General features: G+C 35.2%; 1 long non-coding RNA gene across 1 annotated transcript in view; it reads right to left on the bottom strand.

Moving 5' to 3' along the window:
- LOC116652892 overlaps positions 1-13,047 on the bottom strand; it is a 30,220-nt gene extending 17,173 nt beyond the window's left edge. Inside the window, exon 1 of the long non-coding RNA XR_004306087.1 lies at positions 12,907-13,047. This is a non-coding gene — a long non-coding RNA (uncharacterized LOC116652892). The remainder of the gene's footprint in view (positions 1-12,906) is intronic.

Genomic DNA, 13,047 nt, shown 5'->3' with positions numbered 1-13,047 from the left:
AGCTGAGTAGAGGAGGATAATCACCTCCCTCTTCCTTCTAGTCATTCCTCTTTTAATTATTTAACCCTTGTCTAGCTCTATGTTATTCCACTCCTCAACAGATTTAATTAAGCCACCTGAATTCATATATATCTTCACTCTTATACAGTTACTGCTTAAAAAAATGCCATAACTCTTAACTCCAGGAAGAACATTAAAAAAAGATGACCGCCTACAGAAAGAAAGGCACAGATAAGAAACATCCCTTATTCCTCCCCAAATTTCAACTCATTTTGAATAAGATTTTATCTAGTTGTTGGTCTTTGCATACAAAAGGGTCTGCACAGTGCCCACATATCTGCTCAGTGTGACTCTGTTTGTTGTTTTTTTTTTTTTAAATATCAAGATGCTGGGGAAATATTTTGTCTTTGGATTTCCTCTTCACATCTTCAAAGCAATTACAGAATATAGGGCAGGGTCTGAACACAGTGTATTCCAGATCAATGCTTTCTATTGATACCATCTGTCGATAACAACTGACCTTTAATTCTTATGTTGTTGGATACTCTTGTGATGTACCGAAGAATCGGTTTTACATAAATGATTTGTTAAACTGAGTACAACCTCAGATGGCACTTGAATAAGAATTTAAGACTGACATAATAAAAATACCACTTGACATTGGCTTTAGAAAGGGATACAGAGAAAACTTGCTCTCAAGGCTTTCTAGAAGATCATCAGAGAGAAAGAGCAAGAAATAGTGTGGAAAGCTATGGCAGTTCTGAGTTGTGTTGCAGACTTTTGCAGATCTCATAAAGAATATAAAATAAAAAATGCTGAGCTTGCCAGTTTGGGTATTCATGGTAGTAAGGTAAAGACAATAAATTAAAATATGATATTGTACAATCATATGGTCAGCTCAGATTCTGTTTTATTTGTGGCCATTCTGCTGTCAGAAGAATATCATTTTCTGCCAAACTGACACTAAATTTCTTGACCATATGGAAGGTGATGCAATTTCACATTTTCCAAATGTTTTGCAGATATTTAAGATTGATTTAGCCAGGGATTTGGGGTTTTGAACAATTGTTTGTATTTTTGTTGGGAAGGGAGTCTTTTGGCTTCAGTTTGCATATTTGACCAGCATGGACAGAAAATGATATCAAGTTATCAGTATCTATTTCACCGAGAGAAGATGGCAAGAGTTTTAACCACTTTTATTCTTTGATTAGAATTCTGAAAGGCTTGTTTGGGAAAATGTGTATATACGAATGATTCTGTTGGATACAGAGATTTTTATTATATTCTTAGTAGCTTAACAATTAGTGATTCACTTCTTAAGCATGGAGGCAAGTTAAACTGAATAACGTATCATATTTTATGTTACTATTTATCTCTCTTTTTTTTTTTTTCCTTTTTTTTTTTTTTTTTTTTTTTTTTTTTTTTTGCATTAAATCAGGAGACAACTTCAAAAGAATCCAAGCAGACATTTTATGACAAATAAATGGGTGTCCTTTATAAAATAATTCTGACAAAGCTCAAACACATTTCTTTTCTTTAATGACACTTAGATTCTACTAGATTATATGCCTATGTTGAAATTATTGATGTGCTGACTCATGTGAATTTTGCTTTATATCTGTAACACTGCAAAAGCACCTTATTTCATTATACTGTATGGGAATAATGTGTAAGCCACTACAAATTTTCATCTTGCAAATATTTTTATTCCCCCCCCCAAAGTAAATATTTTCCTGGTGAAAGTTTGGACAATAAAAGATACAGAGCCAACATTATTTGAAAGGGTGCAAAAAGAAAATTCCAGATCAAGGCTAGATAATTGAATATCAGATATTTCAGAACAGATTTCAGAACAGAGTTAAAGATTTTACATTTTCTCACATCTTTGTAATGTTTTTTGTTTGTTTGTTTGTTTGTTTTTTTCCTACAGATGGCAAAATTGACCAAGAAACGTCACTGCACATGTAAGAAAGAAAAGGCCAAAACTGTAAGTAATTTTGTAAAAGCGTTCAGTATTTGCCAAGGAGAGCATATTGGGATGAACAGTTCAAGCTTCCTGTGATTAAAGGTAAGATGTAGAATTGGAATAAGACAAAAGTTTCTTAAAAAAACAATTAATAAATAAATAAAATTGATTCCAAGGTATTCTGTAATGACACAGACACTGATTTAAATTCAGACAGAGTGATTGGCTACAGTATTGAAAGCCGGAACAAAGTGAAAGAAAGTGAAAAATAAATACTGTAGCTCTTGTTGCTTAGCCTTTCTGCATAAAGGTAAAATTCTTCTCTGTTCGATACAGTCTAGCTCATAACGCTGAGTAGGCAAAGCAGTCACAGAAGTAAGAAATGTGTTACTGCTAAGAGCAGTATACAACTGAATGATGTGAAGATGAGAAATGCTCAGATTCCAAAAAAGCTTTCCTTGCTGCAGTGTGGGATTAGAGAATTTTAATTACATTTATATTGGACAACGGTTTTGAGTCTAATCATTATTCAATGGAGTCAGCAAAGTCCATTCAGATTTGGAAGGGTAAAGCTTTGAACATCATAACTTCTTTCTTGCATGTTAAATTTGGAGGTTAGTGGTGTGAACAATATGACATGTGCCAAATGAGGATTGACAGAAGTTCATCAGAATTAGGAAATTCAGAGCTGAAAGAGAATGGTGGTAGTGGTAGAAAGGAATTAAGAGTACATTTTCATCAGGGAATTGTCCTTCTGGTTGTCTTATAACACCACTGCATACAGTATTTTATGCTAACATTATGAGCAGATAACTGTTTTCAGTAAAGCATATGATGAAGAGATAATCATGCCCTTGAAGAGTTTGAGGGAGGAGAAAAAGTATCTCATTACAGAAATATCAACTGGCTGATGCTAGAAACCAACATGGAAACAATCAACAACAACAACACAAAACAACCGACAAATCACCAAACAGTTGTTGGTTTTGATGAAAGAGAAAAGTAAAACCCGATCATTTTATTACTGGCTTAAAGTTTCATAATGGATTTTTTCACCAACTCAGTGGACTGTAGGCATAAGTGAAGCCATTTAAAAAGTGGTATTTGTGTTGTTAAATCAAGTCACTGGTCTTATTTTCATAAAGTCATTATTTGGGCAACTGTGACAGTTATCAGTAAAATGATGGGAGTAATAGTTGAATACCTCAAAGCAGAATGAATATTGAATATTATTGGTGCTCGTTTGGAGAAAAATAAAAATAAAAATTGATAAAAACTAAGCTGAGCAATTCTGCAGGACTGTAAGAGATGAAAGACTTCTTTCTGACCATTTGGCCTACATCAGATGGTCCTACTGAGCTCATTACAAGATAAAGAATGAGCTTCTTTTATCACATACTGAAATTCTGACCTTAAAGTAGCCTTTGAAAGTCGCATTCTCCTTTTCCCATACGCAGATAAGAAAGTGGAAAGGATATGCTATGCTTAATATGAAATATATCATTGCCATCATATGATATATTGTTAAGATCTCTCAGAATCTTATATGTTTGATTTTTAATTTATACTGATTAATGTAAATTACATCAGTGCCAGTTGTAAATAACTATCGTAAAATGGTTATTCTTCATTATTCTTCTGAAGGGTCTGAGAAACTTCTACAGTATTTATGATAACATATTTAAAAATGTAGGCAAGGTAGAAGATTATCATCTACTATAAAGATGTTTTGAAACACCAAAATAGGGTCTTGCTTTGCTTACAGAGAGGTCTAATAATAATAATGATTTCCTGTTTGTTGTACCGCAGATTTTGCCTTTGCTTTTCCATAGACCTATTCTTCCTGCCTAGCACAAAAGATATTTAAAGTGATGTATTTTTCAGTTTTTTTTGTAAAACATTCTCCTTTCATGAAATTTGTGCCAGGGAGGTTACATCACTCCTGTTGACAGTATTCAGGTTTAATGAATATTAGTATTGCTGAAATATGTTTAGTCAAGAATTATTTCTCCGTGAATCTGTCTGCTTCTGCTTATCTATTCCACCATTGAAGATCAGCTTAGGAATGAATTATTTTAATACGTGTGGAACTGTCAAAATAGTGACATTAAGTGAACCTTTACAAATGATTTCTTCTTCTTAAAATGCCTGCCAGTTGTCATTTTCCTAATTGCTGACCATTCAGTAATGGGAATTTACAAATTATGCAGTGCTCTCATTCTTCTGCCTGCCATAATTTTGATCTTATCACCCTAAAGAACATCTTAGATTTTTAAACCGTGAAACAGGAAGACCTAGAAATAGCATAGAACAGCTACTATCTAGCAACAGTACATGTGCATCTCCATTTGATTTTGTATTAGAACCATTTCTGTAAGTTTGCATACATGCCTAAAACTCATTTTATTTATTGTTCATTTTTTTCTGACATTTAAAGTAGAAAACATTCCAATAGTAAAATTAACTAGCTGCTAATGAGCTTGTACAATTAAAATCTTTGTGTATGAAGATCACAGAGTCATGGAACTGTAGAGATTGGAAGGGTACTCCTATCTGGTCCAATCCTCTGCTAAAGCAGGTTGCCTACAGTAGGTTGCACAGGAAGGTGTCCAAGTGTGTTTTGAAAATTTCCAGAGAAGGATATATTCATATCCTCTCTGGGAAGTATGCTCCAGTGCTCTGTCTGCACTGTAGTTTTTCCTCAAGATAATACTAAACTTCCTATTTTCCTGTTCATTCCCTCTGCCTCTTGTTCTATCACTGGGCACCACTGAAAAGAGCCTGGTCCCATCCACTTGAACACCATCCATTAGGTATTTATAAGCATTGATAAGATTCCCTCTCAGTCTTCTCAAGGCTGAACAGTCCCAAGTTTCTCAGTCTTTCCTCATATGGGAGATGCTCCATGGACCTAATAATCCTTGTGATCCTCTGCTGGACTCTCTCCAGTAATTCCCTGTCTTTTTTGAGCTGGGGAGCCCAGAACAAGATCCAGATGTGACCTCATGAGGGCAGAGAAGAAAAGGAGCTGTTGGCCTTGACCTGTTGGCCTCGCTCTTTAAAATGCACGTTAGGATCCCATTAGCATTCTTGCCCACAAGGGTACACTGCTGGCTTATGGCCAACCTGTTCTACCCTAGGACACCCAGGTCCTCCTCTGCAGAGCTCCTTTCAGCAGGTCAGCCCCTAACATATGTTTGTCCAACCTATATCCTACAGGTCACATGAGGCCAAGTACAGCTCACAATGTGTCCATTTTCTGCCCCCCATCACTATGGTGCTGGCTCTTCTCCACTGAGTTGCCTGGACAAGCCCCACGTGCAAAATTGTTCAGTATCAACGGAGCATGGATGCACTATCAACTCTGTCTTGGCTGAAACCAGTGAACAGAGTGAAGTGTTAACTGAAGTTATGGCAAATAATTGTATGTATTTTGATACACTGGCTAAACACAGTCCTATGAACAGCAAAAAAAAAAATATGCATCTGTGTTTTCTGTTTTGATAAAGAGATTTGAAAATAGGTTTCAAGATTGAAAAAAAAAATGAAAAAAAAAACAAAAAAACAATTTTTGCTTTATTTGCAACTCCATTTCCAGTCGACAGAAATACATTACCTGAAATTTTCAAATGGAATGTACAGTTACAATTCAAAATTTGATCATGTCTCTTTACCAGATTTTTATAAGCCCTCTCTTACCAGAGAGAAATATCATGGGAGAAGTAGCACAGGAGTAAAATTTCATCAAAAGTCTCTGATGAACACCTTGAGAACTCACTAAGAATTGCAACCACTGCCACTGAACCAGCCTCATGCGTTTGCTACTCAAAAACAAGACCACATATCTAAGTAGTTTTATGTTTCTGTTGCTCTCTTTTTCAATAGGTTAAAAAATAGTTTTCTTTCTTATATAAATTAATTATACTACTAATTATTCTACATATTTTATGAGGGCTGCTCTGAAAGTAATGCCTCCTATTTTATGATATTGACCCGTGGTGTCACAGATGGATGTCACTGGTATGGCAGCAGAGGGGCAATTTGACAAAATGGTGCCTGACATTAAAGTACATATGCAACCATTAAAGTACATATGCAGCAAAAGTGTGTCATTGAATTTCTCCACTTGGAAAAAGTTGCATCCATTGATATTCATTGATACTTGCTGAACATTTATGGAGACCAAACTGTGGATGTGAGAACAGTGAGGTGATGAGCGGTGGTTTCAGCAGTGACCACAGCAATATTGGATCACCTTCACTGGTGTGGATTTTACAAGCATGGTATGCAGAAGCTTGTTCATAGCTGGTGAACATGCATAGCTAATAGTGGTATCTATGTTAAAAAAATAGTGTTTTGTAGCTGTGAATTTGCTCTATCAAATAGGATTATTGCACTCTTTGTTGTAGTTTTCATGAAGATAAATAGGAGTCATTACTTTCGTAACAATCTTATAGAGGCAGCTGTAGACAATTTCTCTTCACTCACTGTATCCCTGAAAAGCCACAGTGTTGGACACCCATGCCTTAACCTGTACTGATGCATGCTGGTGTAGAACTGTGCAATTGCAGATCGTTTATTCCTAAAGAAAAAGAGCTTAAAACTATACCTAAATCTAAATTTATGCTGTATACTGTTAAATAATTTGAATGGAGACTGCTAAGTAACTTGAAATTTTATCCATAATATTAAGCAACTTTTGAAGTTACTTTTATTAAATCATGAAGTGCAATTTAAAATCAAGGTATGTCCACATTTCCTGACTGATGAGAGATATTTTAATGGAAAAAAGCTTAGTGGAGCTATTGCAGAAGGTTCAGTTTTACCATCAGATGAGTAATGGTGTCTATATCAGAGTTTTTAAGTTTTGCAGTGAAGCAGCTCAGTTCTGTTTGCGAAAGGCAAGAGAAGTATAGAGGAAGCACTAAATGTAGAAAATAACTGACTGCAGCAGCTAGAGGTATTCCTGCATCTAGAGAAGAGCATAGGAGTTCTGTAGAATTTTATTAAAAAGGACACAGGATAAAGGCTTTTAAAAATACCAATAGATATGTATCTTCTTATCAAAGGCCTCAGAGATTTCTTTAAATCTATCTGTATTCCTTCATTTTAGAAAGAAAGAACAGTAAGTCTAAAGCATTTTTTCTTAAAATAAAATTAAAAAACAATGATATTTCTAGTAAATATTTACATTTTAACTACAGATTGTAATATATATATACACACACACACAATTTATATATATGTATATATAATTAAATGAAATTTCTGTCTTTAATCTATGGAAGGCATTTTCAGATTTTTCCATATACAGTTTTCAGTAAGACATGATCACTTCCTACAGCATGTCCCATTGGAATGTTTGTCCTCATCTGAACTAAAGATGGGTATAACAGTAGTCTGAGGTAAGTGGTAAGAGGATATTCTCTCCTTACAAGGCATCATGTTTCAAGCATGAGAGCACTGACTGCACAGAACATCATGCTCATGCAATGTAGCCTGTGCAGTTTTGCACTTATTTCTTCATGCTTGGTAGAGTTTTCTAGCAAATATGTATAATGACTGTGGTTTATAGCATCAGATTTTTTTCCCATTCATTACTTTAGTTACAAAGCTAGGCAGATGGGTATAAAATTTTCAAAAGCTGTGATCTTCCTATAGGACATACCATTGTCATGACTGTGACAATACTCCATTACAAGATTTAGTTATGTTTTAGTATTTTTAATTTACTACTACGTTTGGACAGTAGAGTTTTAGATCAGTGTTTCTTATTCCACTGCAAGCATATGAACTAAGACTCTCAGTTTAGAAGGAGAAGTTTCTTCTATCAAGTGATAAACATCTTCAGCATGCATTTTAAATAGCTGTCTCAATATCTGTCAGGCCAAAGTAATGCCATAAGTGTTTTGTTTCATTTTAATTAAGTTTTACTCTTTTTTCAGAGGATGCTGAGAACATTCATCTTCCTTTTTCAGTTTCCTGCAAATTCTACATGCTTTTCGCCCCTGAGGATGTTTAAATAGATCTCAGTGCATTGCTTATGAGCAGAGGCGCCAAACAATAGATCTGCACAGTAAGTGCATATCCTATTTGTTCTCTAAGGGAGATGAGGTTGTTCAGTTTGGAGAAGCGAAAGCTCTGGGGAGACTTCATTAGACCATTCAGTACTTGAAGGTGGCTTAAAAACAGATAAAGAATAACTTTTTACTTGGGCAGATAGTGATAGGAAAAGAAGGAACAGGTTTAAACTAAAAGAGATTTAGATTAGACATGAGAAGGATATTCTTTACTCAGAAAGTGGTGATGCCCTGGCATAGCTACCCAGAGAAGCTGTGGCGCCCCATCCCTGGAGGCACTCAAGGCCAGGTTGGATGGGGTCCTGGGCAGCTGATCTGGTGGGTGGCAGACCTGCCCAGGGCAAGGGGGTTGGAACTAGATGATCTTTAAGGTAGCTTTTAAAAAATAATTCCCTTTCCAAGACATACTATGATTCTTTTCTATAACTCTCAGTCTTGTCAAAGGTGAATGATATGAAACTCAGAAACAATTGCCACGCTCATAATGTAACAAAGAGAAGACACTTCAAAATGTCCAAAATGCACAATGGAACATTCAGAAGTGTCCTTTCAGAAGTTAGACAGAACTAATATTTGTGAATTATGACTTTTTGAAAGGGTGGATAACAGCAGGACAAGGAGAAATTGTTTTAAGTTGAAGGAGGGAAGATTTAGGTTGGATGTTAGGAAGAAGTTCTTTCTCAAGAGAGTGGTGAGGTGTTGGAGGAGGCTGTCCAGAGAGGTTGTGGATGCCCCATCTCTGGAGTTGTTCAAGGCCAGGTTGGAATGGGGCCCTAGGCAACCTGGTCTAGTAAATGGAGGTTGGTGGCTTGCCTGACAGGGGGGTTGGAGCTTCATGATCCTTGATGTCCCTTCCAACCCTTATGTTTATATTAAGAGAAGTTAACACCTGACCTAAGAAAATAAACAAACAAGCAAAAAAAAACCATGGCACTTCTTTTCACATTCTGAAATTCTCCTGTTGTTCATGTGAAAGAACACTACACTCCTAATGTAGTGCTGAGGAATGTGTGACAGATATCGTCAGCAGGGATTGATGAAAGAAAGAATATTCAAATAGTGAAATATCCACCTTGGATTATATCCTAATTGAATATTACATGGGTCTAAATTTATTTCACTCTCATATTACATTATTTGAGTCATTAGAGACTAATGAAAGCTAATGTCAATTAGTTAAATCCTTGTTATGTTTCATCTAGCAGACTTTGAACCACACTGTATAAGAAATTGGCACTGATGCATTTCCTAATTAATAAAATAATACTCAGGGAGGAGGGAGGGAAGCAAAATGCCTTTAAAAATTTCCTGTAATTCTTCATAATTCAAAAACATATGTCATTTTCCTATTAATTTATAGTTGTGAAACTATTATCTCATGAAAACATATTCAGCATACTGCATTCAGTTTACCTTTTTTAAAAAATAAATAAGAATTCAGTCATGGAGGTAACCAAACATGTATTTTAAGATATTCTCTTGTGAATTCTCAAAGATTGCCTTCAACAGTCTCCCTAATGACAACCTCCTTCTCTTCTGAAATTTGGATACTCAAGTCCTACGCTTGGATTTTCTAGATCCTTTCTGAATTTGAACTTTGTTGAACTTGCATTTGATCTGTGTATCTTGATTTCTTCTTGTAATACCTTTGTCAGAAAGGGAACTTTAAAGCGATAGAAGCTGTGATAAAAATATAACATGGCCTTAGGAATTAATATTATCAGGCGTCTTCATTCCATGCTGGAACTATGGCTCTTCTTTTAACTTTTGTATTGCCTCTAATGCTTCTATGCATCCTGTCCTTTGCAGAGATGTGCGATATGATGAAGGCATGTAGGATTTTCCCTCTATACCTTTTTACAAAAACAGATTATTGCATAACAGTTTGGGCATTATTCCAGATTTATGTAATGAAAATAAAGGATTATCTACTTGTTCTGCCCTTAAGATAACTAACTGCAAATAAATATGCTTTAATATTTTTAATTTGATTATTTAAAAATTTAAAGGTTTCTCAAGGATGAAACCAGACCCTGAACGCAAGTCAAACTGAGGACAGCTGCTTGGCATCTGTGGGACAAGAGAGTGACAAACTGAAAACAGCAAAGCAAAGTAGCAGGGTGCCTACCTCAGCTCCCTGCTGAGAAATCGTTGAAGATATTGTGCCACTGCTGAAATACTTCTAATGGTGGATATTTTTAACTTTTTTTTTCATTGAGAGCTCATCTGTCCCACCGAGTTTCATTTCTTTTGTGACATTGAGCCTCTTTAAAACTGTAAATAATGAAAGCACAATTTTCTTTGTGCTCTGAAGTTTCTCCTCTTCACAAAATATAAGAAGTTCAAGAGCATAAATAAGCTTTTCTATAAAATCTAAGCAGAAATATCTTTCTATTGCATGCTTTGTTTACATTTTTGACAGCAGGGAGTAAATTTTCTGTGCACGGCTTCAGATTTTGCAGTAGATTCAACTCTCATTAACTTTAAAAAGTGTTCTATGGATTCTCTTTCCCAAACTGCATGAAAGCTAACTCTTGTGTGTGATCCCTAGATGTCCACTCTTTCATAATTTTAACAAAGTATCCAGTGTCTGTATCATTATTGGCAATGAAATGGCATTTATTAAAAATATATATATCATCAGCATTGATGAGTGTGGCTATGAGTAGGTGAATGAGTTCATGATTTCTTGTGAACTATCAGAATATTGCTAATAAATGTACAGCACAAAGTTGCTGGCATTACCATATGGAAAAATATTTTTGAATTAATTTACTAAATTGAAAAATAGTTACTGTTCATATTCTCCTAAAGTATTTCTTCTACATGTTGTATCTTGATATGGGGATGCCAGCACATGGCAGTGTTTCCTGCTAAGAAATAGAATCTAGTCAAAATAAAGAAGCAGGAAGTCTTTTGGTAGGAGAACTACTCTTGAACATTAGCAATGAGGGTGCTGTTACTGTTTTCACTGGCATTCTGAAATTGGAAAAGTCATCCAACACTACACTTAAAAGTGTTTTGTTGTGCTTCATTGTCTTTCTTCTCTAAGCTTACTCCTACAACTTTCCCACATCCCTTTTTCTGCACTATAGCACTGGCTATGGAAAGAGTTCAAAGAATAGTTACTAGGAATCTGTGCACAGGAAGTAGCATTATTAATAATATTAACATTATGATTACACTGAACATGCAAGAAATGAGCTTGCAGTAATACAAGAAGGTAGTAGTTTATGTCCATTTGATAATGTAATTTACTGATGCTGAGATGCATCTATACATAAAGAAGCAACCTGGCTTAATCCAGATGTTTTGAAAGTCTACCTTCCCTGTGTGAATTCATTTTTAACAATACTAGATACTAAAAATGAATTTATTCAGTGGTGGTAACTTAAGCTCTGTTTCTACACAGATACAAATTTAAGTTCTGATTGAGGGCTTATCCTGCTTCCACCAAAATCAAAGGCAGAATTTAGAATTTCTGGACTGAATTCAACACTTTGTTAAAGTATTCTGGATATCACAGAAGGGGCTGAAATATACCTCAAAAATAAATAAGCCATAGCACTTCCATATTTTGCATCCAGCTGTGTACTGGGAAACAGTTTTATAAACTAATTTCTAAATTTCCATACTGCATTTTAAGGGACTTATAAAACCCATATAGAAAAACAGTTCTAAAAATGTAAGGAGAAAACTTTGTATCCATGTAGCTTACAGTGAAAGAAAGAAAGCAGTTTTGACACCAAAAATATCCTATAGAAATTCAATTATAATTATTTGCACCTGCAGTTTAAAAGAGGTGCAGTACTGTCAAAGAAACAAAGGTCAGAAGGACAGAATTATCAAGGAAAATGCAAGACATTAAGCTTACTTAAATTATTCCACTCTTGGCACCATCTTGTTATGTTTCATACACAGAATATAAGTCAGTTTCATTATACATATAGAATAAAATTCCTGGGAATTATAGAATGTTTTTGTGGTTTTTTTTAAGTATGTTTGAAAGATTTGCTTACAAAATGGAATGTAGACTAAACTAAATGTGTAGGATTCTGATTTAATATCTCTGTATGAATATGGAGGGAATAGCAGTGTTTGGACATTGCTCTTTGTCCCCAGTTGTCTGTGTTGACATTACAAAGTTATTGCTACAGATATTCTCAGTATCAAATATCTGAGAAAAGGCTCAACAGTAATATTTTTGTAGACTTAAAACATGAGTCAAAGTAAGGGAATTAGAGCATTAGAGGATGATTAAAGGAGGAAGATGGTACAACATCAGATATTGCAGTAAGGCAATCTGTCCTTACTTTATTATTTAAAAAGTGTTGGGGATAAAATAAATAAAAAATATAGGCTAGGATGGCGTGTAAACCATTAAATTTTTATGGAGAAGTAACATCAAGTCAGAACTGTGCAAAAGAAACCTCTAGAACAGACTGATTTTTGTTGTCATAGCACAGAATAATTTCCAGGGAATATTCTGCAAAGAGAAAAAATTACAGAGATATAACACATCTTCACAGAACAGTACTCTAATGCAATAGCAGAAAAATATGAGGGGCACAGAACGCTTCCATCTTCTGAGTTCCAAATTATTTTCTGCTGCTGTAGAACATAATGGGACTTAAAAGAGGACAAGGCTAAATGACTAAAGCTGAACTGTGACACTGCCACTCAGCTTTGCGACTAACACTCAGATCTTTCCTATGAACATCAAAATGTCTGAGCCTCTGTATAACCTTCCCACCAGAATGTGAATGTAATAGCCTCCAGCTGCATATACACAATGAAGTGTTACATACTACTAAAATAAGGTCAGTGTTGCAGTAGTCTGAATTTCCCCTGGTGTCATACCTTTCTTTTCCATGGCTTGGGAGGGGAACCTAAGGTTTCACTGCTCTTGAACTTGGTGCCTGAAAGAAGTGGTAACTGTAGATAATTTGTCTTGAAATGAACTGTTCAACCAAGTACAGAGAGGAGAGCTCAGTCTGCAGA

The sequence above is a fragment of the Coturnix japonica genome, chromosome 2, assembly GCF_001577835.2.
Source record: "Coturnix japonica isolate 7356 chromosome 2, Coturnix japonica 2.1, whole genome shotgun sequence".
In the NCBI taxonomy this organism is placed as follows: Eukaryota; Metazoa; Chordata; class Aves; order Galliformes; family Phasianidae; genus Coturnix; species Coturnix japonica.
This window is presented reverse-complemented; position numbering and strand designations above follow the sequence as displayed.